Consider the following 24,792-nt stretch of genomic DNA (forward strand, 5'->3'; position numbering starts at 1 on the left):
TCTGGACCAGTGAAAGTGGGGGTGGTCAACGCTACATCAGCTTCACTATCCATTAACACACTCCAGACAAGCAACTGGAATCAAACTGCCTGGAAACAGTTCTTCCCAGATCACTCGGCTCACAACAGAGTTTTTTGATAATATGCTGGAAAAGTGGGGGATAAACAAGAAAGACCTGGTCTGCATAACCATAGACAATGCAACAAACATGATCAAGGCTTTTGAAGAGTTCCCAGATCTGTGACTTGTGTGCTTCGGTCATATTTTGAACCTGGCCATCTCAAAGGCCCTGAAAATTCAGAGAGTTGACACAGCACTCAAGGCCTGCCGTCATCTGGTCCAAGGCTTCTCACGGAGCTGGAAGAGAAGGAGAGAATTGAGAGAAAAGCAAGGTGCCCTCAACATGCCACAGAACGCTCTGTTCCATGATGTGGTGACCCGATGGGATGCTTGAGCGTTTCCTCAGCCAACAGCAGCCAGTCTGTGACACTGGCTGGAGAAAGAGGAACATGGCATCTGATGCCGACATAAGTGTCATGGAGCGACAGTGCCAGCTCCTTGAACCTCTGAGCAAGTTTACAGATGCACTTGCTTCAGACACACAAGCGACACTGTCAGCCATCAAGCCTGTCCTGGACCACACCACCTGTGATGTTCTGGTAGAAAAGGATACAGAGCCATCCCTGACCAAGGAGATGAAAAGGGACAGATAAGGCAAAGATAGTCATGCACATGGCTTGTTTCATTGACCCCCGCTTCAAAAATGAACTTTTTAGATGAGCCTGAGGCTGCAAAAGTTGACACTGACAGCTGTGTCCAGGAAGCCTTGAAGCTGGCAGCTGCACAAGTCAGGGAAGAACCACAAAGCACCAGAGGCACCTCCACCACCACCACAGCGGCATCAGAGGGGAAGGCCTGGCTGGGTTGCTGAGAAAGATCACCTCTCTGCTGCATTGTTGAGGTAAAGATTCAGATTCCGACCACCCCAAAAGACAAAGTGGAATGCCGCTGCCACCCATTCCAGCAGAATAGGATCCACTGGTGTGGTGGAGGGGCCATGCATCAGAGCTGCCTCACCTTGCGAGGGTTGCCAGTAAGCTTTTGTGCATCCCAGCAACCAGCGTGCCATCAGAGAGAGTGTTCAGTGCCAGTGGGCACATTTGTCTCCCCTCGCAGATCACTACTTTAACTGGACAAAGTAAATATGATGACATTTTTAGATTTCAATCTCAAGTGAACAAAGACGCAAACATACAGGATGTTAGGCCAGCAGCACCTTATTTCTTTATGAAGGAGAGAACGGACATACAATCAGTGCTGTTCATTTGATTTGTTTACATATTGTGTTATTTTAATGTCAACACCTGCACATTGGATTTGTTTACATATGGTTGTATTGTTCTTACATGCACATTGCTTACTTGTGTTGCCTTTATATGCACATTTGATTTGCTTACTTAAGGTTGTATTCATTAAAACCTGCACTAGGGAAACTTTTACCTCATGGCCACATGGTGCCATCTTTAATGTTAATGTTATTATTTGAATATTTATGCACACAAAAAGTACATAGTGCTGCAAATTGTATTTGTTGTTTTCAAAATAAAACTTGGTGAAATGATTTCAGTGTGTGTATCAGTACTTTTTGAACATTTCCAGCACATTTTAACAATACCGCAATAATACTGATAATAGTGACATGAAATTTTCATACCATTTCATCTCTAATCTCCCTTGAGCTAAATTTGCAAACTTGAGTGAGACAGCCTCATAGACAGCCTTAGCAGCGAAAACAAACCTTGGGTTAATACAAAAATATCTGCATCATAGCATGCTTAGGGACAGGCAGCAGAACAAAATTAACCTGCCCCTCTAAACCTGGGCTAAAATTAGCCATATTGGATATGTGAGAAGAGCGGAAAGGGGCACAGGCCAGGGGTTGACTGACATAAGAGGCAGAGCCCATTCATTGTACAAAAGAGAGCATGTGAAGGAAATGTGTTTGTGAACTGTACGTATGTATGACTCGAGGTCCAGAGTGAGATCATTTATTTATTTGATTTAACCCTTATTTTACCAGGTCGGTTGACTGAGAACACATTCTCAATTACAGTAACAACCTGGGGAATAGTTACAGGAGAGGGGATGAATGAGCCAATTGGAAGCTGGGGATGATTAGGTGGCCATGATTGTATGAGATTGGGAATTTAGCTAGGACACTGGGGTTAACACACCTACTCTTACGATATAAGTGCCATGGGATTTTATTGCGACCACAGATTCAATTTAACGTCCCATCTGAAAGACTGCACCCTACACATGGCTATGTCTCCAATCACATATTTTTTTTAGACCAGAGAGGCTGTCCAACAACACTTCCAGCAGAACTCTTTCAAATGCTCCGACTTTCCGACCAGAAATCATCACTGACGTCATGACTTCAAGTATTTTTCTGAGTTCCCAGTTGTTTTGAATGCAGCAATACTACCATACAGGAATCTGCAGGTAGCTAAAGCAAACTAATTAGGTTCAATGTTAGCTAACATTAGGCTATAACTAGCAATGCAAATACATTTCTGATACCAATAATATTACTACACAGATCATACACGTATTGTTAGCTAGCTTGCTAACCGTACGCTTTAACTTACATTTTAGTCATTTAGCAGACACTCTTATCCAGAGCGACTTAGTAGTGAGTGCATACATTTCCATACTTTTTCCCCCATACTGGTCCCACGTCGGAACCGAACCCACAACCCTGGCGTTGCAAGCGCAATGCTCTACCATCAAAATGTAGCTAGACTTACCCTTACACATGGATGAATGCTTCTCCCTCTGTCAAGGATGGTTTGAAGATGTAATCCTGAGACAGGTGTTTTATACAACAGCCTTCTGCGTTTTCTTTTGGACACTCTCCGCATTTGACAATCTCTGCTTTCACCGAGCATTCCACTGATTTCAAAACTCTGTCAACGACACTGTTGATCACCGTTTCTTCCCTACCACTGTCATCAGAAGACTCTACAATGTCTGGTTCAATTAAAATGTTTTTACCTAAATCACGGATTACCTCATTGTCTGATTAATTTTCAGGCAAGTCAGAGAGCGTCAGCATGGCACGATCGTCTTCCACAACTTTATCCCACTGATCTTTGTCGATTGCTGCCCTGAAGTTAATAGCGCTATGTTGAGAGCAGTAGCAAAACTTTTTTCAGTTCTTCATATCTTTCAAAAAAAGTTGTGGTAGAAAGGATTATCCACACATACTGAGCAGCTCATGTTATAGTCAGAAGCATGCTACATGGCAGACCAATCCGAACTCATCTCTCAGCATGTCCAGCCCATCAATTATCTCAGCCAATAATGGCTAGCAGGAAGGTTGTATTTCTTATTTAAAGATGGCATACAAGTTATTAAGGCATGTGACTTTCAAATTTCAGAAGGCATTTCTGCCCCCCAAAAATATAATAATCAAATTCAAATGCCTCTCCTGTGAAGTAGTGACGTGCAACATACACCTAGCTTCTTGAAACAGGTCAAATATAAAATCTCTCATCCCACATACAATAACCTGAAAAAGCTTGTATCCCGGTTATGAGAAACCCAGATAAAATGCCTGGGATATGCAGATCTTAGACAGGATACTGTGGCATGTAAACATCTTATCCCATAAACTGTTGTTTTCACGGTCTGTGGATGCTCTATTTCACGCATCATGGGTGTTGCGTGAGGTTTTCATCCGATTGTCAAATGACTTCAAAAAGTAGGCTACCTGTGCAGTTCGATCAAGCATCATTCATTTTGCTGATAGGCCTACTCCATACCGGACCGTATAGACTACTGGCTACTTTCACCCCTAAATTATATACGTTTCTACTTAGAATTTCCAACATTTGTTTGTCAACTATAGTTAGATACAAGCAGCTTCTCTTCGGTTATAACTTGTTGCACAAGAAGACTAAATAAAGTAGCGCTCAACAGAATAATATCTTACATCGATATAATGAATGCATCAGTAATCTAGTTAGACAAATTTACTGGTGTTGTTTCATTTAGGGACCGGGGAGAAAACAGAATAACTACAAAATAGTGGAAAGATTGGTCCATTCAAACATTCAATCAAACAGTAACTGAATGCCTCAATGCCGGTCTGCCTGCTTTAAATAGCAAGCTATGGGCACGTGACTGTCTCTATAGGAGCAATCCATTTTTTGTGAACGGGCTGGTGAGTGTCTGTTTCAATGAACTCTGACTTTGAGATGTCAAATTTAAGAGGAGCTGCGTACGTATCATTCTTGGGGCATCAAGTTGGATTCTCTGGCCCAAAGCCAGATGTTTCAGATTCTTGGAACTCCTTCCATATTGGAAAGAAGACCACTATACTGACCCACACCTTCCGCTAATCATTTAATTACCAAGGAGGACAAAAAAAAACAAGGTTATTTGATTACTCCAACATTACTCATATTGTGTGAGCAAAATGTGACTTATTCATGTCACTGCACTTCTACAGCTAACAAGAAATGTAATTTTTTTTTTATTGTGAATCGAGAATATTTTGGTTTGGTTCTAGTATATGTTCTAAAGACTGTAGTATTACTATACGATAGTTTTCACTGTAGTGTCTTTGCTGACATGAAAAGTATACTACATTATTCAGTGTTTATGAAGACGACTGTAGTATTTACTGTAGTATTTTTGTGGACATGACCTTAGTATATTGAAGTAACACCTGCCGGCTAGGGTTCGCCAAAATGTCCACTACCAGGCTACGTCAGTTAGTGTTTAAAGAGGGGAACAACTCAACCAGAACACAGGTTCGTGACAGGTCACCTATTGCGTTGGGTCAACAGTTGAGTAATGCAACAGAACAGACAACACCGTAGCAAAAATTCAAAATTCTTAACGTCTAAATGAACATCTAAATGTTATATACGTTCTAGGCCCATTAAAAGGAAACAATACAGAGTAAGATATAAAGAACAAGTAAAGTTTATTAAAGCGTGTTTGACACATAAATAACACATTAACAAGAGTACACCAAAATTACTTGGATCTGTTACTTCCACTAGCTAGCTGTGACGACCCTCCCACTCTGTCTGCCGTATTCTCTCTTTGTTCTTGTTTCCTTATTAGGATTCCGGTGGGCGGAGTTGGGAGGGTCGTCAGCTACATGGGAAACACCTGGGCCAGGTGTGTCGCAGGATAAATAGACCTCTTCCACATTCATGGAAGAGACTCTCTCCATGCAGACACCTTTCTAGATTTTGTTGTGTTTCTTGGTGGCCTTTTGGTTGTTTACTTTGGCACCTTTCAACACCCTGCATTATCACATTCATTCATGCATGCAAAACACTCACTTACACTACTGATTACTGATTACACACACCATTGTATATTATACTTAGTTACTTATTTAATAAATATATATTTTGTTACTCCTTATCTCCATGTCGTCTCCCTTTTGTTACGGGCTTTGAGCCGTTTCGTGACAAGTGGGGGCTCACACACACACACACACACACACGGCCTTAGTGCTATTAGCCCATAGAAACACATTTAAATAAAGATTCACTGCATAGAACAGATAGTCCCACCAAAAAATATAAATTTAGTTTGTTCTGAAGTGTCTGTCCTAAATCTGTGAGATAAGATATTTAACCTCTTATTTCCATTCATTTTTTCAACTGGTACAGGGGGACCTTCAGACAAGTCTTGTGAGGCCTGTCTGCATCCTAGAAATAAAGAGTCTCACCTTTCCACAGAGGGGTAATATTCCTAAACAATATCATAACCACCACCGATAAAAGACAGTACTGTGTAGCCGTCTTCATCAACCTGGAAAAGGCTTTCGACTCTGTCAATCACCGTATTCTTATCGGTAGACTCAATAGCCTTGGTTTCTCAAATGACTGCCTCGCCTGGTTCACCAAATACTTATCCGATAGAGTTCAGCGTGTCAAATCAGAGGGTCTGTTGTCTGGACCTCTGGCAGTCTCTATAGGGGTGCCATAGGGTTCAATTCTCGGGCCGACTCTTTTCTCTGTATTTATCAATGATGTCGCTCTGGCTGCTGGTGATTCTCTGATCCACCTCTATGCAGACGACACCATTCTGTATACATCTGGCCCTTCTTTGGACACTGTGTTAACATCCAAATGAGCTTCAATGCCATACGAAACTCCTTCCGTGGCCTCCAACTGCTTTTAAAATGCTAGTAAAACTAAATGCATGCTCTTCAACTGATTGCTGCCCGCACCCGCCCGCCCGACTAGCAACACTACTCTGGATGGTTCTGACTTAGAATATTTGGACAACTACAAATACCTAGGTGTCTGGTTAGACTGTAAACTCTCCTTCCAGACTGACATTAAGCATGTCCAATCCAAAATTAAATCTAGAGTTGGCTTCCTATTTCACAACAAAGCCTCCTTCACTCATGCTGCCAAACATACCCTCGTAAAACTGACTATCCTACCGATCCTTGACTTTGGCGATGTCATTTAAAAAATAGCCTCCAACACTCTACTCAACAAACTGGATGCAGTCTATCGCAGTGCCAGCCGTTTTGTCAACAAAGTCTCATATACTACCCACCACTGCGACCTGTACGCTCTCATTGGCTGGACCTCGCTACATATTCGTCGCCAAACCCACTGACTCCAGGTCATCTATAAGTCTTTGCTAGGTAAACTCCTGCCTTATCTCAGCTCACTGGTCACCATAGCAACACCCACCCGTAGCACGCGTTCCAGCAGGTATATTTCACTGGTCCCCCCCGAAGCCAACTCCTCCTTTGTTTGCCTCTCCTTCCAGTTTTCTGCTGCCAATGACTGGAATGAATAAACAAATTTAAAAAACATTTTTGCATCACTGAAGCTGGAGACATATCTTCAAGCATCAGCGGTCAGAGCAGCTTACCGATCACTATACCTGTACACAGCCAATCTGTAAATAGCACACCCAACTACCTCCTCCCCATATTGTTTTTATATTTTTGCTCTTTTGCACCCCAGTATCTCGCAGGGGTGTGTACATCGACTCTAGGGGAAAAAAATACCTTGCCATGGAGTTAAATATAGAAGGCACACATGCCACAAGTGCCCGCCATCCTCACATGATAGATATGGGTAGAGCGCACATCTGCCACGAGTGCCCTCTCCCGCATCCACATCATCAAGCAGGGAATTCTGTACAAACATTGAAAACCAACTGACAGTTTCTTTTAGCTTTACCAGTATAAATCATCAATAAATCAGACTACTGATTTTACATACCAAGCCACTATCTGGCTCAACTCAGACAATCGTGTAACTAATATTCTGTGAAAGGCTAGGAACCAAAGTTTCCCTGGTAGACATGGTTATGGATGGCGAGAAAGAAGGAGAAGAGCAGAGTGAAGAGGGAAGATGTGTGTTGAGGAAGAATGGCACCAAGTACAAACCATATTCTGCCTTCTCTGATGGCTCAGAAATTGAACCTGATGAGAGTGAAGATGAATTACCTGTAGTGGCAGGGGTGGTTAAAACCTTCGAGCCTCTCCCTGATGGTCATGCAAAGGATGGTGATTCGGGCCCAGTGGGAGTGACATTTTTGGACAAAGTGGATCCTTGCCTTTTGGCTGATCCATACGTAGCTAACCTTGACTTGGAAGAGTTCGAGTTTTGATTATACATTGCCAGATAGCTAACATAGCATCCCTCTCTGTTATAGTAGGCTAAACTAGCTAGCTGCATTCGCTAGCTAAATGAAGAAAATAGCTACAGTCGCTCACCATTTTAAAATAAATTAAATTGTTAAAAACTGTTCAACTATTGTCTCAGAGTCAAATTCTAACCACATTTTATTCACTGTAGTGCTAGCTAGCTGTAGCTTATACTTCCAGTACTATATTCATTCTCTGATCCTTAGATTGGGGGGGAACAACATGTCAGTTCAAGAGCTCTGATAGGTTAGAGGATGTCCTTAGGAAGGTGTCATAATTACTGTATAAGTCCATGGAAGGGGGTGAGAACCATGAGCCTCCTAGGTTTTGTATTGAAGTCAATACCCAGAGGAGGACAGAAACCAGCTGTCCTCTGGCTACACCATGGTGCTAACCTACAGAGTGCTGTTGAGGCTACTGTAGCCCTTCATTGCAAAACAGTGTGTTTTAATCAAATATTTGGTGATGTGAATATATTTAGTATAATTTTACCTAAAATGGATAATTTTAATGTTTCACTATAATTATGAAATTCACTGAGGATGGTCCTCCCCTTCCTCCTCTGAGGAGCCTCCACTGGTTGCTGGGGATCAGAAATGCCCAGTGCAAGAGAGACAGGTTGTGGAGTAGAACAGAAGCTGTCGTATGCTGAGGCAGTGAAGGGAGCAGAGGATGATAGGTCAAGAGTGAGAAGCAGGTCTAGGCCAAAAGAGTGATACGAATTTGTGCTTCAGTAGATTCAAGTTATTTCACTGTACTTGTGCATGTGACTACCTTTCTCGCTAACTCAAAACCTAACAATGCAATAATGAATGACAATGATTATGAAATAAGAAATGACAAACAAGTAAATAAGCATACTATATACAGGAAATATTTCAGTTCCAATATATTTACATTGTAAAATAATAGAGAATACTTTTAGATTAGATTCAACGTTGTCAAGTACAGTACAACCAAATATAGTTAGCATCTGACCAGAAGCGCAAATAAAAGAGTACAAAAAATGTACAAGTGAAACAATTAAATACAATGTACAGTGCCTTGCGAAAGTATTCGGCCCCCTTGAACTTTGCGACCTTTTGCCACATTTCAGGCTTCAAACATAAAGATATAAAACTGTATTTTTTTGTGAAGAATCAACAACAAGTGGGACACAATCATGAAGTGGAACGACATTTATTGGATATTTCAAACCTTTTTAACAAATCAAAAACTGAAAAATTGGGCGTGCAAAATTATTCAGCCCCTTTACTTTCAGTGCAGCAAACTCTCTCCAGAAGTTCAGTGAGGATCTCTGAATGATCCAATGTTGACCTAAATGACTAATGATAAATAAAATCCACCTGTGTGTAATCAAGTCTCCGTATAAATGCACCTGCACTGTGATAGTCTCAGAGGTCCGTTAAAAGCGCAGAGAGCATCATGAAGAACAAGGAACACACCAGGCAGGTCCGAGATACTGTTGTGAAGAAGTTTAAAGCCGGATTTGGATACAAAAAGATTTCCCAAGCTTTAAACATCCCAAGGAGTACTGTGCAAGCGATAATATTGAAATGGAAGGAGTATCAGACCACTGCAAATCTACCAAGACCTTGCCGTCCCTCTAAACTTTCAGCTCATACAAGGAGAAGACTGATCAGAGATGCAGCCAAGAGGCCCATGATCACTCTGGATGAACTGCAGAGATCTACAGCTGAGGTGGGATACTCTGTCCATAGGACAACAATCAGTCGTATATTGCACAAATCTGGCCTTTATGGAAGAGTGGCAAGAAGAAAGCCATTTCTTAAAGATGTCCATAAAAAGTACCGTTTAAAGTTTGCCACAAGCCACCTGGGAGACACACCAAACATGTGGAAGAAGGTGCTCTGGTCAGATGAAACCAAAATTGAACTTTTTGGCAACAATGCAAAACGTTATGTTTGGCATAAAAGCAACACAGCTCATCACCCTGAACACACCATCCCCACTGTCAAACATGGTGGTGGCAGCATCATGGTTTAGGCCTGCTTTTCTTCAGCAGGGACAGGGAAGATGGTTAAAATTGATGGGAAGATGGATGGAGCCAAATACAGGACCATTCTGGAAGAAAACCTGATGGAGTCTGCAAAAGACCTGAGACTGGGACGGAGATTTGTCTTCCAACAAGACAATGATCCAAAACATAAAGCAAAATCTACAATGGAATGGTTCAAAAATAAACATATCCAGGTGTTAGAATGGCCAAGTCAAAGTCCAGACCTGAATCCAATCGAGAATCTGTGGAAAGAACTGAAAACTGCTGTTCACAAATGCTCTCCATCCAACCTCACTGAGCTCGAACTGTTTTGCAAGGAGGAATGGGAAAAAATGTCAGTCTCTCGATGTGCAAAACTGATAGAGACATACCCCAAGCGACTTACAGCTGTAATCGCAGCAAAAGGTGGCGCTACAAAGTATTAACTTAAGGGGGCTGAATAATTTTGCACGCCCAATTTTTCAGTTTTTGATTTGTTAAAAAAGTTTGAAATATCCAATAAATGTCGTTCCACTTCATGATTGTGTCCCACTTGTTGATTCTTCACAAAAAAATACAGTTTTATATCTTTATGTTTGAAGCCTGAAATGTGGCAAAAGGTTGCAAAGTTCAAGGGGTCCGAATACTTTCGCAAGGCACTGTATATTATTAAGTGGGATGTATGAATGTGCAAGGCAGGGCAGGATAGATCTAGATCTGTAACAGTTTGGGTCTAGAGTGTCTCCCCCTTTGAAGAGGGGGATGACCGCGGCAGCTTTTCAATCTTTGGGGATCTCAGACGATATGAAAGACGTTGAACAACAGTGGCGGTGGATAATTTTAGAAAGAGGGACCAGATCGTCTAGCCCGGCTGATTTGTAGGGGTCCAGATTTTGCAGGTCTTTAAGAACATCAGCTATCGGAATTTGGGTGAAAAAAAAAGGGGGACACTTGGGCAAGTTGCTGTGGGGGGTACAGGGCTGTTGACCGGGGTAGGGGTAGCCAGGTGGAAAGCATGGCCAGCTGTAGAAAAATGCTTATTGAAATTCTCAATTATCGTGGATTTATAAGGTGGTGGCAGCTGGGAGGGGGTGCTCTTATTCTCCATAGACTTTAGTGTCCCAGAACATTTGGGAGTTTGTGCTACAGGATGTGCTACAGGATGCACATTTCTGTTTGAAAAAGCTATTATTTTCTTTCCTAACTGCCTGTGTATATTGGTTCCTGACTTCCCTGAAAAGTTGCATATCGCAGGGGCTATTCAATGCTAATTCAGTACGCCACAGGATGTTTTTGTGCTGGTCAAGGGCAGTCAGGTCTGGAGTGAACCAAGGGCTATATCTGTCCTGGTTGTAAATTGTTTGAATGGAGCATGCTTACTTAAGATGGTGAGGAAAGCACTTTTAAAAGAATAACCAGGCATCCTCTACTGACAGAATGAGGTCAATATCCTTCCAGGATACCCGGGCCAGGTCGATTAGAAAGTGTTTTAGGGAGCATTTGACATTGATGAGGGGTGGTCATTTGACCGTAGACCCATTACGGATAAAGGCAATGAGGCAGTGATCGCTGAGATCCTGGTTGAAACAGCAGAGGTGTATTTGGAGGGCAGGTTGACCAGGATAATATCTATGAGGGTGCCCGTGTTTACGGATTTGGGGTGGTACCTGGTAGGTTCATTGATAATTTGTGTGAGATTGAGGGCATCTTGCTTAGATTGTAAAACGGCCGGGGTGTTAACTTGTTGGATCTACCCATCCCGGATCCGGGAGAATTGTCATCAACTGACACTAAGTAGCATAACGCAACAGACAAAAAATCTTACTAGAAAATATTCATATTCATGAAATCACAAGTGAAATATATTCAAACACAGCTTAGCCCTGTCATCTCAGATTTTGAAAATATGCTTTACAGCCAAAGCAAGACAAGCATTTGTGTAAGTTTATCGATAGCCAAGCATAGCATTATCCCTAGCTAGCAGCAGGCAATCAATCTGGTCACGAAAATCAGAAAAGCAATCAAATTAAATCGTTTACCTTTGATGAGCTTTGGATGTTTTCACTCACGAGACTCCCAGTTAGATAGCAAATGTTCCTTTTTTCCATAAAAGTTATTTTTGTAGCCAAAAATAGCTCCGTTAGTTCTTCACGTTTGGCTGAGAAAACGACCGGAAATTACCAGAAATTGCGGTCACAACAACACCGAAAAATATTCCAAATTAGCTCCATAATATCGACAGAAACATGGCAAACGTTGTTTATAATCAAACCTCAAGGTGTTTTTCAAATATCTATTCGATAATATATCAACCGGGACAGAGCTTTTTTCAGTAAGACCGGGTGGGAAAATGGCTAACTCTGTCTTTTGCGCGAGAAATACACAAAGAGCCATCAGGTGGACACTGACGCAATGTTGTTGTACACGCTCATTTTTCAAAATAAAAGCCTGAAACTATGTCTTGTGATACTAGACACATTAAGGAAGCCATAGAAAAATGAATCTCGTTGATATCCCATTCACTGCTCAATAGGGAAGCATAGGAAGGGACTCTTATTTAGAAACCGCTGCGTTCCTGATTGGATTTTGTCATTCTTTTGCCTGCAATATCAGTTCTGTTATACTCACACTATATAAAGCCTTGACGAAAATGTATCCTCCTGTTCCGAGGATGTGAGGACGACGGTCCATACGTTAAAAGGATTAACATGTCAACTACAGAACTAAGCCAACCTCAGCGTGAGCTGTGGTTGCGAATTGTATGAACTTTGAACTCTTATTCACTACAGAAGTGATACCTCCTAGCCATTGAGTTAGCAACATCAGCTGCAAACGTGGGCTAGGAAAGAACAGACAGAGTATCCCGTCTACCACACAACGACGTTACTACAACATACCCAATTTAGCACCTGAGACATTCTTCAAAGGACTCGGTTGGGCAACACGGCCTTCCATCTACCACCAACCTACCGAAGCGCAGCTCAGAGTAAATTTTATTGCATTTTCCTTTTCCAAATGGGCGGTAATTTAGAATGCATAAGATACTGTATTTACGATATAGACACCGCTTCTCCCTTTGTTCCTCAGTCTTCCTGCTCTTTCACTCAAACCCAGCCCTTTTTCTTTGTTTACAGCCAAAGCAAGACAAGCATTTGTGTAAGTTTATCGATAGCCAAGCATAGCATTATCCCTAGCTAGCAGCAGGCAATCAATCTGGTCACGAAAATCAGAAAAGCAATCAAATTAAATCGTTTACCTTTGATGAGCTTTGGATGTTTTCACTCACGAGACTCCCAGTTAGATAGCAAGTTAGATAGTCATATAAGTTCCCTCCTCTAGGGACGTTTTCCTTCATGATATAATTTGTAATCAAGGTATGATTCATTCTGTGTATATGTAATTCTGTGTGATTAGTTAGGTACTTAGTAAATAAATAATTAACCCAATGTTGTATTGCTGATTCAAATTGTTAGCCAGGGTTCGTGAAGATAACCAAGAATTTACAACTTTTAGATGAGATTGAAATAAAAAGTGACAATTAATATTGACTGCTATCGATGTAAAATATTACTAGTTCTTTAAGAGTTTATTCGGAAGATAAAATCACTATAAATCTTATTTCGTGGTGCCCCAACTTTCTAGTTAATTACATTTACATGATTAGCTCAATCAGGTAATATTAATTACAGAGAAAGGATTTTATAGAATAGCATGTCAGATCACTTAATCCGGCAGAGCCAAAGACACGACAACATGTTCCTGGTTCGAGCCCAGGTAGGAGCGAGGAGAGGGATGGAAGCTATACTGTTACACTGGCAATACTAAAGTGCCTATAAGAACATCCAATAGTCAAAAGGTACAGTGGGGAGAACAAGTATTTGATACACTGCCGATTTTGCAGGTTTTCCTACTTACAAAGCATGTAGAGGTCTGTAATTTTTTATCATATGTACACTTCAACTGTGAGAGACGGAATCTAAAACAAAAATCCAGAAAATCACATTGTATGATTTTTATGTAATTAATTAGCATTTTATTGCATGACATAAGTATTTTTTAATGTTAAATAAAATCACCAGCGGGATGCCAGTTAGGGATCCCTGGTGTATAGTATGATGTTGATGAAAGGCCATACCACATTCTACTTGTCCTCTTAGTCCAGTTGGAGGTCCAGTGTGAAATGTTTGGATGTGAGAAGTAGCATCCCAGCAGCATAGGCCAAAAACTGTGCCAAAATGATTGATCTCGTTACAGCGGCAGATTATCCTGGGCAACAATGTCATGGGGACTAGAGCATTTCTAAGGGAGTGCACTTATACTGTACTCTAGTCTATGGTTTATCAAGCTTTGATATTTGAATAATGGACTATATTATTCACAGGAATCAACACACTCCATTTTATTTAAAAAATCCTGAACAAAGAACACATTTACCACAAAAAGGCAACAACATCTTCCCAAATACACATCTTAACCTCGAGAGGTCTAAGAACAAATTTGTAATTGCTGATCACACTAATACATCATGTGCAAATGTCCTGCTGTTTCAGTGATTGAGCATTTAAAATGTGATTAGAGACTGAGTGTGTAGAGGGGCTGTACAACAATTCATGATTTTAATATGGTAAAAATTGAAGCGCAGTGAATTAGTTAAATGTTAATGTGGAGACACTTAGCAAAGGAGCTTAGTTCTGCGGAACATACAGTATTTCGCCTCATGAAGAGTGACGAGAACCTAATGTATCTGGATATAGTATGAAACACTCAAGTTGGTATCGGTGAATATACATAAGCAGTTCCACTCAAAACACACAGTTAGCCATTCACTTTGTTTAGTTTAATTCAGAAAGGTTACACCACGTGTACATTTATACAGGCTGTATAACATTCTTGTCATTTGCTAGCTAGCCAACTTCAGCAAACTCAGTCACGTCACACATTGAACCTGCAGCATTTTCATTTTAGCTTTTTTTTCTACTGGGATATGTCATGATAATGTTGTTGATGGGTGATTTCGACTGGCTCAGAAAAAGTTGTCTTGTCTGGGCACCACTTATATGGTACAACTCTGTTTCCGAGGTCAGACAGGCTGTAACAGACAAAATGCCAGGCAAAAGGAAATAATGTGCGACTTCAGATAAGTACAAGAGATGATTCAACAACATGAACATGATAATCTTATGGAAGTGCAGTGATAACCGTTCTGAAAATTAGCAGCCATAGGTGTGTCTGTGACGGCCAATACAACACGGCTTGGAACACTGCTCGTCCAAGCAGCATCCAGGGTCCAAACCACCAGTTTTATAATGTACTCTATTAGAGGATACCTTTTCTTAATCTTTCTATAGGGCTTTGGATTAGCCTTAGCTAAGTGTATCCTTAACGTCACTGGCTTATAACGGTATAATAACCAAGCCTTTCTGTATTGATATTTGTGAGTAGGAAGAGAGCCTAGTGATGTAACAGATCTTACTTAAATTGCAGGGGCAGCATTGTTGGTCTAGAAGACCCCGAGGCTCAGTTTGATTCTGGCAGATTCATTTAGCTTCCTTGGTTATGCAACACCATATCGGCTTTCAAGCAGTCGCACCAGCCTCTGGATCACCTTTGACTCCTCACATGGGTGGCTATAGCTACTGAGCTACACTCCCCTGATACTGTAGCAGCTTGTGATGAAACAGAGCAAGAGATCCTCAGAGATCTGAGTAATAACACCCCAGGAATGCAAACATTACCACCACCATTGGTAATACAAACAAGATAACAGATCTTGTTAAGTTATGAAAAGTCTGAAATCATTGGTTAACCTCTTGAACCTATAGGGGCGCTGTGTCATTATTGGATAAAAAGACGTGCCCGTTTTAAGCGCAATATTTTGTCACAAAAATATGCTCGACTATGCATGGAATTGACAGCCTTGGAAAGACAACTCTGACGTCTCCAAAACTGCAAAGATATTATCTGTGCGTGCCCCAGAACTAATGCAACAGGCAAAACCAGGATGATGTTTCATACAGGAAATGCCCCGGATTCTGAAGGCGCTGTGTTCCAATGTCTCCTTATATGGCTGTGAATGCGCCAGGAATGAGCCTGCGCTTTCTGTATATTCCCCGAGGTGTCTGCAGCATTATGACGTGTTTGTAGGCATATCATTGGAAGATTGACCATAAGAGACTACATTTACCTGGTGTCCCGCCCGGTGTCCTGTGTGCGTAATCAGTAAGTCCATGCGCGTTCCATTTCTTCAGAATTGAAAGTAAACTGCCACGATGGATTTTATCGTCGATAGATATGTGAAAAACACCTTGAGGATTGATTCTAAACATCGTTTGCCATGTTTGTCGATATTATGGAGTTAATTTGGAAAAAAGTTTGCGTTTTAATGACTTTTGAGGAACATTTGCTATCTAACAGAGTCTCCTCATTGAAAACATCTGAAGTTCTTCAAAGGTAAATTATTTTATTTGAATGCTTTTATGGTTTTTTGTGGAAAATGTTGCATGCTCAATGCTAGGCTATCAATACTCTTACACAAATGCTTGTTTAGCTATGGTTCAAAAGCATATTTTGAAAATCTGAGATGACAGTGTTGTTAACAAAAGGCTAAGCTTGAGAGCAAATAGATTCATTTCATTTCATTAGCCATTTTCCTGAATAGTTAAGGTTGTGTTATGCTAATGACCTTGCTGATAGATTTACACAATCCTGGATACAGGGGTTTTTTCATAGCTAAACGTGACGCAGAAAACGGAGCGATTTGTCCTAAACAAATAATCTTTCAGGAAAAACTGAACATTTGCTATCTAACTGAGAGTCTCCTCATTGAAAAAATCTGAAGTTCTTCAAAGGTAAATGATTTTATTTGAATGCTTTTCTGTTTTTTTGTGTAAATGTTGCCAGCTGAATGGTAATGCTAAATGCTACGCTAAATGCTACGTTAGCCATCAATACTGTTACACAAATGCTTGTTTTACAATGGTTGAGAAGCTTATTTTGAAAATCTGAGATGACAGTGTTGTTAACAAAAGGCTAAGCTTGAGAGCTAGCATATTTATTTCATTTCATTTGCGATTTTCATGAATAGTTAACGTTGCGTTATGGTAATGAGCTTGAGTCTGTATTCACGATCCCGGATCCGGGATGGGGAGATCAGAAAGGTTAATTCAACATAAATGTATTCTCAGGATATTTTATCAATCACTACTGTGCTGTACATTTGACCAGAAATGTTTCTCTATGTGACATGTTAAAGCAAAGTCACAGATCACCACATGTCCCTAGAGGGAATGGTGACCGAATATGTGGAATTAAACTGAATTGAACAGGCAGTGATTTAAACTCTACATTCCACCCCTTCTCTACTGTGCTGCATTTACTTACACATACTATCTTAATATAATACTGTATATAGCATTGTGCCACTAGCTACTATTTATTATCCACATCACTCAAGTCTTGCCTCACAACAAATATGAGGGGAAATGAATGTATAGCACAGAGCAGTCTCCTTACAGCTGGTACTGAGGAACTGCTTCAGTTACACTAATGTAACTGACATAAAATCAATCCATCAAACATGAAAGACTACGCACCAGATTATTCAAAGAGAAGACACATGCAGCTACATTTACAGTTGAAGTCAAAAGTTTACATACACCTTAGCCAAATACATTTTAACTCAGTTTTTCACAATTCCTGACATTTAAATCAGAGTAGCAATTCCCTGTCATAGGTCAGTTAGGATCACCACTTTATTTTAAGAAGGTGAAATGTCAGAATAATAGGAGAGAGAATGATTTACTTCAGTTGTTATTTATTTCATCACATTCCCAGTGGGTCAGAAGTTTACATACACTCAATTAGTTTTGGTAGCATTGCCTTTAAAATGTTTAACTTGGGTCAAACGTTTATTGTAGCCTTCCACAAGCTTCCCACAATAAATTGGGTGAATTTTGGCCCATTCCTCCTAACAGAGCTGGTGTAACTGAGTCAGGTTTGTAGGCCTCCTTAGTCGCACACGCTTTTTCAGTTCTGCCCACAAATTTCCTATGGGATTGAGGTCAGGACTTAATGGCCACTCCAATAATTTGCCACAACTTTGGAAGTATGCTTGGGGTCATTGACCATTTGGAAGACCAATTTGCAACCAAGCTTGAACTTGAGATGTTGCGTCATCTATTTTGTGAAGTGCACCAGTCCCTCCTGCAGCAAAGCACCCCCACAACATGATGCTGCCACCCCCGTGCTTCGAAGTTGGGATGGTGTTCCTTGGCTTGCAAGCCTCCCCCTTTTTCCTCCAAAACATAACGAGGGTCATTATGGCCAAACAGTTCTAGTTTTTGTTTCCTCAGACCAGAGGACATTTCTCCAAAAAGTATGATCTTTGTCCCCATGTGCAGTTGCAAACAGTATTCCGCTACTTTATGGCAGTTTTGAAGCAGTGGCTTCTTCCTTGTTGAGCGGCTTTTCAGGTTATGTTGATATGGAACTCGTTTTACTGTGGATAAAGATACTTTTGTACCGGTTTCCTCCAGCATCTTCACAAGGTCCTTTGCTGTTGTTCTGGGATTGATTTGCACTTTTCGCACCAATGTACGTTCATCTCTAGGAGACAGAACGCGTCTCCTTCCTGAGCGGTATGATGGCTGCGTGGTCCCATGGTGTTTATACTTGCGTACTATTGTTTGTACAGATTAACGTGGTAACTTCAGGCATTTGGAAGTTGCTCCCAAGGATGAACCAGACTTGTAGAGGTCTACAATTTGTTTGAGGTCTTGGCTGATTTCTTTTGATTTTCCCATGATGTCAAGCAAAGAGGCACTGAGTTTGAAGGTAGGCATTGAAATACATCCACAGGTACATCTGCAATTGACGCAAATGATGTAAATTAGCCTGTCAGAAGCTTCTAAAGCCATGACATCATTTTCTGGAATTTTCCAAGCTGTTTAAACGCACAGTAAACTTAGGGCATGTAAACGTCTGACCCAATGGAATTGTGATACAATGAATTATAAGTGAAATAATCTGTCTGTAAACAATTGTTGGACAAATGACTTGTGTCATGCACAAAGTAGATGTCCTAACCGACTTGCCAAAACTATAGTTTGTAAACAAGAAATCTGTTGAGTGGTTGAGTTTTAATGACTCCAACCTAAGTGCATGTAAACTTCCGACTTCAACTGTATGCACTAAGACTGCACACATCTCTGACTGGAACACAGAGTGAAAGTTGGATTGAAGTTCAGTTGAAAACTAGTCAAGATATTGTCACGCACATGGAAGACAGTTAAGCCTCAGTGGTGGACAAGATTTAGGATATTGAACTGGTCACACTAGTTCAAATTACACACCATGTCACACAAAAGTTTTACATTTCCTGATTTAGATCCCTTACAGTCACCATAAACTATAAACCTTGAGATCAATGTGAAAATGGTCCTCATTCTTTTCTCAAATTTTCCATTTCTTTCACGTTTACTTAAAACAACCAAATAAAGGTCATCTCTCAAAATCACGTACTCCAAAGCATTGTTTTTTCACTAAACTCACCCCTATCCTACAGGACCAACCTCCTGACAGATTGTATGATAATAGCTTGACGCACAACAGGTGAAATTTGGCATCATTAAGTATTTAAATGTCCCCTTTGTTAGGAAACTGAGCACGTGCCAGATCACTGGGGGAGACTTTGATATGGCCGACCTATATCTAAGGGACTATGGGTTCCTTGAACTGTGGCCAACTGCCGGGGCAATACTAACACTTTGATATATATCATGCTCTTCAATGGTGATGTTTAGGCTATAGACGAAGACAGATAGAGAAGTGACCCTTAAGTTGACTTAGGGCTAAGGCTGCTGTGAAAGGGCAGCAGGGTAGTCAGTGTAGACAAGTATGAGAGTATCTAGGCTTAAAGGGATACTTTATTTGGGGTATTTTCCTACTGTACTTACCCAGAGTCAGGCAAACTCATGGATACCATTTTTATATTTGCGTGCAGTTTGAAGGAAGTTAAAAGGTAACAGATCGTTAGCTTAGCGCAACTGCTGGAGGTCTCTGGGTATCTACTAGCCAGCTCCTCTCAAAGCAGGGAAATATACCTAACTACTCCAAAGCTGGGCACTTTGTAAAGTATTCTTCACAATTAATATTTTGATTATAGTTGTTTGAAAAACATTTCCTTTTTAAAAAAAATCTCTGAACTATGCATTTAATTAATCCGCTGAGACGGTGCAAACAAGAATAGGCTGTGCATGAGTGTCTACACAGCTGGCCAGTTTTGAACATGTTTGCTAGATATTAAGTAAGCAAAGTGTGAGAACAGTACATCAATGACAATCCCAACAGAAGATGGAGTACATTAACAGACTGACATTGCTCATCAATGGCAATATTTTTACCTCGCAGCCGTGACTGAAGATTGTTGACACTATTGGAAGTATTTTCAAGCTATTAGCTAGCTTACATTAGCAAGTAGCTAAGTGTGGTGAAACTTGTGTTAAATCGACGTTCTACCATCACTACAAAATTTGCAATAACAAACCAAGTTACTGGTCGGCTATAACCTTCCAAACTTCAATTGAATGATCCGGACCAATTGAAACAAAGGCTAGTTCCCTGAATATAGAAAACATTTCAACCAAGGACCTCAGAAAGTTAGTAGTTTGATCTGATTATTTTTTATAGAGGGACTGTTGAGAGGATGGAACTGACAAGCCAAGATGAGACGTTTCCTGAGGGATATACAGAAGTCCCATCAGTGGAGACTGTACGCACGCCAGAACAAAGTGGAATGTGGTTAAATGTGATGATCTTACATTTTTTGATTGAATTGTAGTTAGCTGTTCTCATGATAAAATTAGATAGGCCTGTTAATTTTGTTGTGGATAGGCTGTCCATTTAGGGTGACCACATGAAATATACCCAAATGTGGGACAAGAGGATGATATTTTAAAGACATTTGCAGTTTTGGCCACAAATGTTTGGTGGACTATTCAGCTGACCAACCAAAAATGTGACAGTAACGTTATACTATGCTATTTTATTTGGTTCTGTTATGCAGAACATGAATTAATCAATGTGATCTTCTAAGACATTGATTCAGCTTTGATGTAACTTCACTAAACGTGACCGACCGATTCGGTCTTTTGCAGCAACATTTTAAATTATGTTTTTTCCATGGGATAAAAGTAGAGACTCAGAGCTAGAAAATTGTATATCATACACTACAGTTAAGGAACAATGGGAAAGTAATTCTGCTTTGAAAGTTGATAAACTTTTAGCTCACTTTTGAGAAAATGGCCCTTGAATTTTTTGGTACACCTACTGGAGAGCTCTTTGTCCACACCCATTCAGCATCGTTCACACCCTCTCTCCCACCCATCTCTGTAAGGATTCACATGGGAGGCCATGACCTAAATAACCAAAGCTTTCAAGACTAAAGGCTGGTTTATAGCACGGGGTGAGTTTGGAAATTTAATCTGGAGTGCCAGAGTGTGCTATGGGCGTTTGTAAAACTCAGCGCTGTCAGATTGCTTTACGAACGGACGTTTCGCTCTGTACGCTCTGGTCGAGGAGTAGGGTTGGGCAGTCAAGCACCCAAGCTAACTGGCTAACATTGGCTAGCTACTTCCAGACACAAATGAGAGAACATCTCACTCTGACCATTTTACTCGCCCTAGCAGAGCTGGTTAGGCTGTTTTTATGTTATCCAGAGTGTTGGTGACTACTACGTACAGCACAAATAAAGCAACGCAATATGTGTCTTACAGCCTCTCTCCACCAGGTGTAGCACTTCTCTCGCCATTTAAAAATAAGAAAGGGACAGGGTAAGGGGGATAGCTAGTAATTTTTTGGTCATCACTGTAAGCCATCATGACTCTCAAAAGCAGCGACAGCCGCTGTTTACTCCTGAAGATAACTTTAGCGTTGCCCGAACAACATTGATTCAAATAGGTATGTAATGACATTATATAAACTCTATTTATTTTATTTACATTTTAGGTGATAAATTGGACAGATTGGGTGAAAAAAGCTGTTTCCCCACACGACATCTCTCCCTTTCACTATCACGCAATAGGTTTCGCTTCCCCACCCGCCATTTTTTTAAACCAGACAGAGCTCATTGCCTTCTTGAATCATACAGAGATGGGCATCATGAAGGTCTCGTCATTGATTTTGTTGGAAAGGGGAGAAATTGTGCTTTACAATGGTATTGATACTACAGTTGATCTGGAAGTATTATGTTTTTTGGGCACTAAAATAAGGTAAATTGTACAGACCAGAGCGATGTACACAAGTGAGTTAGTAACCGTTACATGGGTGGACCCTTCTCCATCTCTGTCACGGATGCCATGGTTGCCCAAGATGTAATCTGGAGACAGGTGTTTTATACAACAACTCTTTTCGACCTCATTTGCAATCAAAATGCCAGAAATTACTCCATCTCCTTAGCTATCATACTATAATTGCAGTGATTTCCACAATACAACACAACCTACACTTTCGTAGCCCAGGGAAAACTTTCCATTTTTTTCACGTCGGGGAAAATGGCTTCAGTCACGCCATTTTCCTGACATCACCTCTACTCAACGTCTGTTGAGGAACAAGAGAAAGGCCACTGAACTCCAGAGAGTCACACTCTAGCGCTGGATACCAAACAGCCCAAAATAAGATAGCACACTTCTTGTTGTCAGTTTAAAGCAACCAGAAATTAGGTTAAATGGTACTAATCTACACTATATGGGAGCTTGTTTTATTTTTATTAAGGGTAACGATTCTTGAAAACGACCCCATGTTGATTAAAGTTTTGGGGAATTTGAAAGGTGTTTTCTTTCCATCTTGACTTTGAATTTTCTGAAGAGGTGAATGACAGAGTTGTACTCTAACAAGAGCAATTTAGGATTAAGCAAAATCTAGGAAGGTATACTAGCACTATTTGACAGTAATATGGCTATTTTCAGCTCCAAATATCAGACTGCACTCCTATCAATGTTAACCACTTAGACTCATTTCCATTAGTGTATATGGATAGGGCCAAAGTGAAATGTTTCTAACAGAAGAACTAAATGCATGCCCATAGTAGCAATTAAGAAAATAACACTTTGGAGATGGTGAAATTATCAGACCAAAAGGTGAGGACACAACAGTTCATCTGACACAAGACTGAATCCAAACATTACACTGTTGATTTTATGTGCATTTTACATTAATTGTGACTTGTTTCAGGAAACTAGGCATATGTCGTGGGTCACTACTTCACAGGAGAGCTGTTTGAACGTAATGCTTTTAAAATCAAAATGAGTTTTTGAGCAGAAATGCCTTCTGGAACATGTGAACTTTCACATGCCTTAATAACTAACTTGTATGCCATTTGCAAATACTAATAAAATTGTTAAATTACGAGCCTAGTTGGTTTGTCCACAGAAAGAGAGCAACCTTCCCACTAGCCATGATTGGCTGAGATAATGGGTGGGCTGGACATGCCGAGAGAGGAGTGTGGATTGGTCTGCCATATTGCACGCTTCTGTCTAGTTGAGCTGGTCAGTATGTGTAGGTAATCCTGTTTAGCGCAGCTTTTTGTGTGTGTGTGTGTGTGTGTGTGTATTAAAACTGCATAAGTGTTGTTCTCCACTTTGTGGAGGATTGAGTTGAGTATGATAGCTAAGGAGATGGAGAAAACACCAATCTCCAGATTACATCTTCAAACTAAGGGCAACCATGGCATCTGATGCGTCCAACCACGAATGATGTATACGGGTAAAATAGTCTAGGAAGCTACATTTTCTCATATTACACGTTTCTAATTTTGGCAGAAAGAGCCATTTGATTGACTAGCTATAACCTAATGTTAACTGACTAACATTGATCTTGGTTGGTTAGCTACCTGCAGATTCATGCAGGGAATTAACGTCATGACTTGTGATTACGCAAGTCATCTTTTCAGTGCTTTCTTAAATTTAGTCTGGCCACCTACCCCAATTTCAAAGCACTCTCAGAGGGTGCCAGAGAGCGCAGAATAACTGATGAATTTACAAAAACACCTGTTTAATATGGCCGGTATCAGTAAATGGTCGGCAAAAAAGCATAATTAAATTGTTGCCAGCAGTTAGTCACCAACGCTCTAGATAACCAGCTCTGCTAGGGCGAGTAAAATGGTCGGAGTGAGGTGTTCTCTCATTATGTGTATGGAAGTAGCTAACAAGCTAGCCAATATTAGCCAGTTTGAAATGTGAACATTTGGATCCCCGGGTGTGTGATTTGCTTGAATGACATCAAAGCAGTATTTATTATAATCCTCAATGTCTCATCTTTCAGAAAAATAATAATAATACTCCTCTCGATTTACAGCAAAAGTAGCCCAATTAGTGAGAGGGATGGGGGCATCTTTTTGTCACGTGCGGTGCTCAGGTTTATTATGGCTGTCAGTCAAAACCCATACAGCATTTTGAAGTGGAGAACCAGAGCTCTGACGTCATGTATAGCATGTTACTGTACAGCCACTGCGTTCCAATTTAGGTGCATATCATTGAAAAAAAATCTTCCATTTATAAACCGTATACGGGATGACAAGAGCTGTGAGTAGAAAGGGCTACTCAGACACTCAGTTTGAGAGCTGGTTAAAACTTCAGATACTGGTAATAACATTAACTACAAGTCTCTTTTTTAAATGGTACCTTTAACCCCTTTTCCTCCCCAATTTCGTGATATCCAATTGGTAGTTACAGTCTTGTCCCATCGCTGCAACTCCAGTAAGGACTTAGGGGAGGTGAAGATTGAGAGCCATGCGTCCTCCGAAACACAACACTGCCAAGCCGTACTGCTCGCTTAACCCGGAAGCCAGCCTCACCAATGTGTCAGAGGAAACGCTGTACAGCTGGCCACCATTATGAGTCGCTAGAGCACCATGGTACAAGCACATCTCAGCCGGTCAAACCCTCCCCTACACCGGGCGACGCGGAGCCAAATTCTGCACCGCCTCGTGGGTCTGTGACACAGCCCGCGATTGAACACGGATCTGTAAGGATGCCTCTAGCACTGCCTTAGACCGCAGCACCACCCGGGAGGCCAACTACAAATCTTAACA

The 24,792-nt window shown here is 40.9% G+C and overlaps 1 protein-coding gene across 1 annotated transcript in view; it reads right to left on the reverse strand.

The window, feature by feature from the left end:
- Positions 1 to 24,792, reverse strand: part of LOC110502475 (E3 ubiquitin-protein ligase NEURL1) — a 72,758-nt gene that overhangs the window by 25,881 nt on the left and 22,085 nt on the right. The window lies entirely within an intron of this gene.

The sequence above is a fragment of the Oncorhynchus mykiss genome, chromosome 23 (genome assembly GCF_057628025.1).
Source record: "Oncorhynchus mykiss isolate SJ-2025 chromosome 23, ASM5762802v1, whole genome shotgun sequence".
Lineage (NCBI taxonomy): Eukaryota > Metazoa > Chordata > Actinopteri > Salmoniformes > Salmonidae > Oncorhynchus > Oncorhynchus mykiss.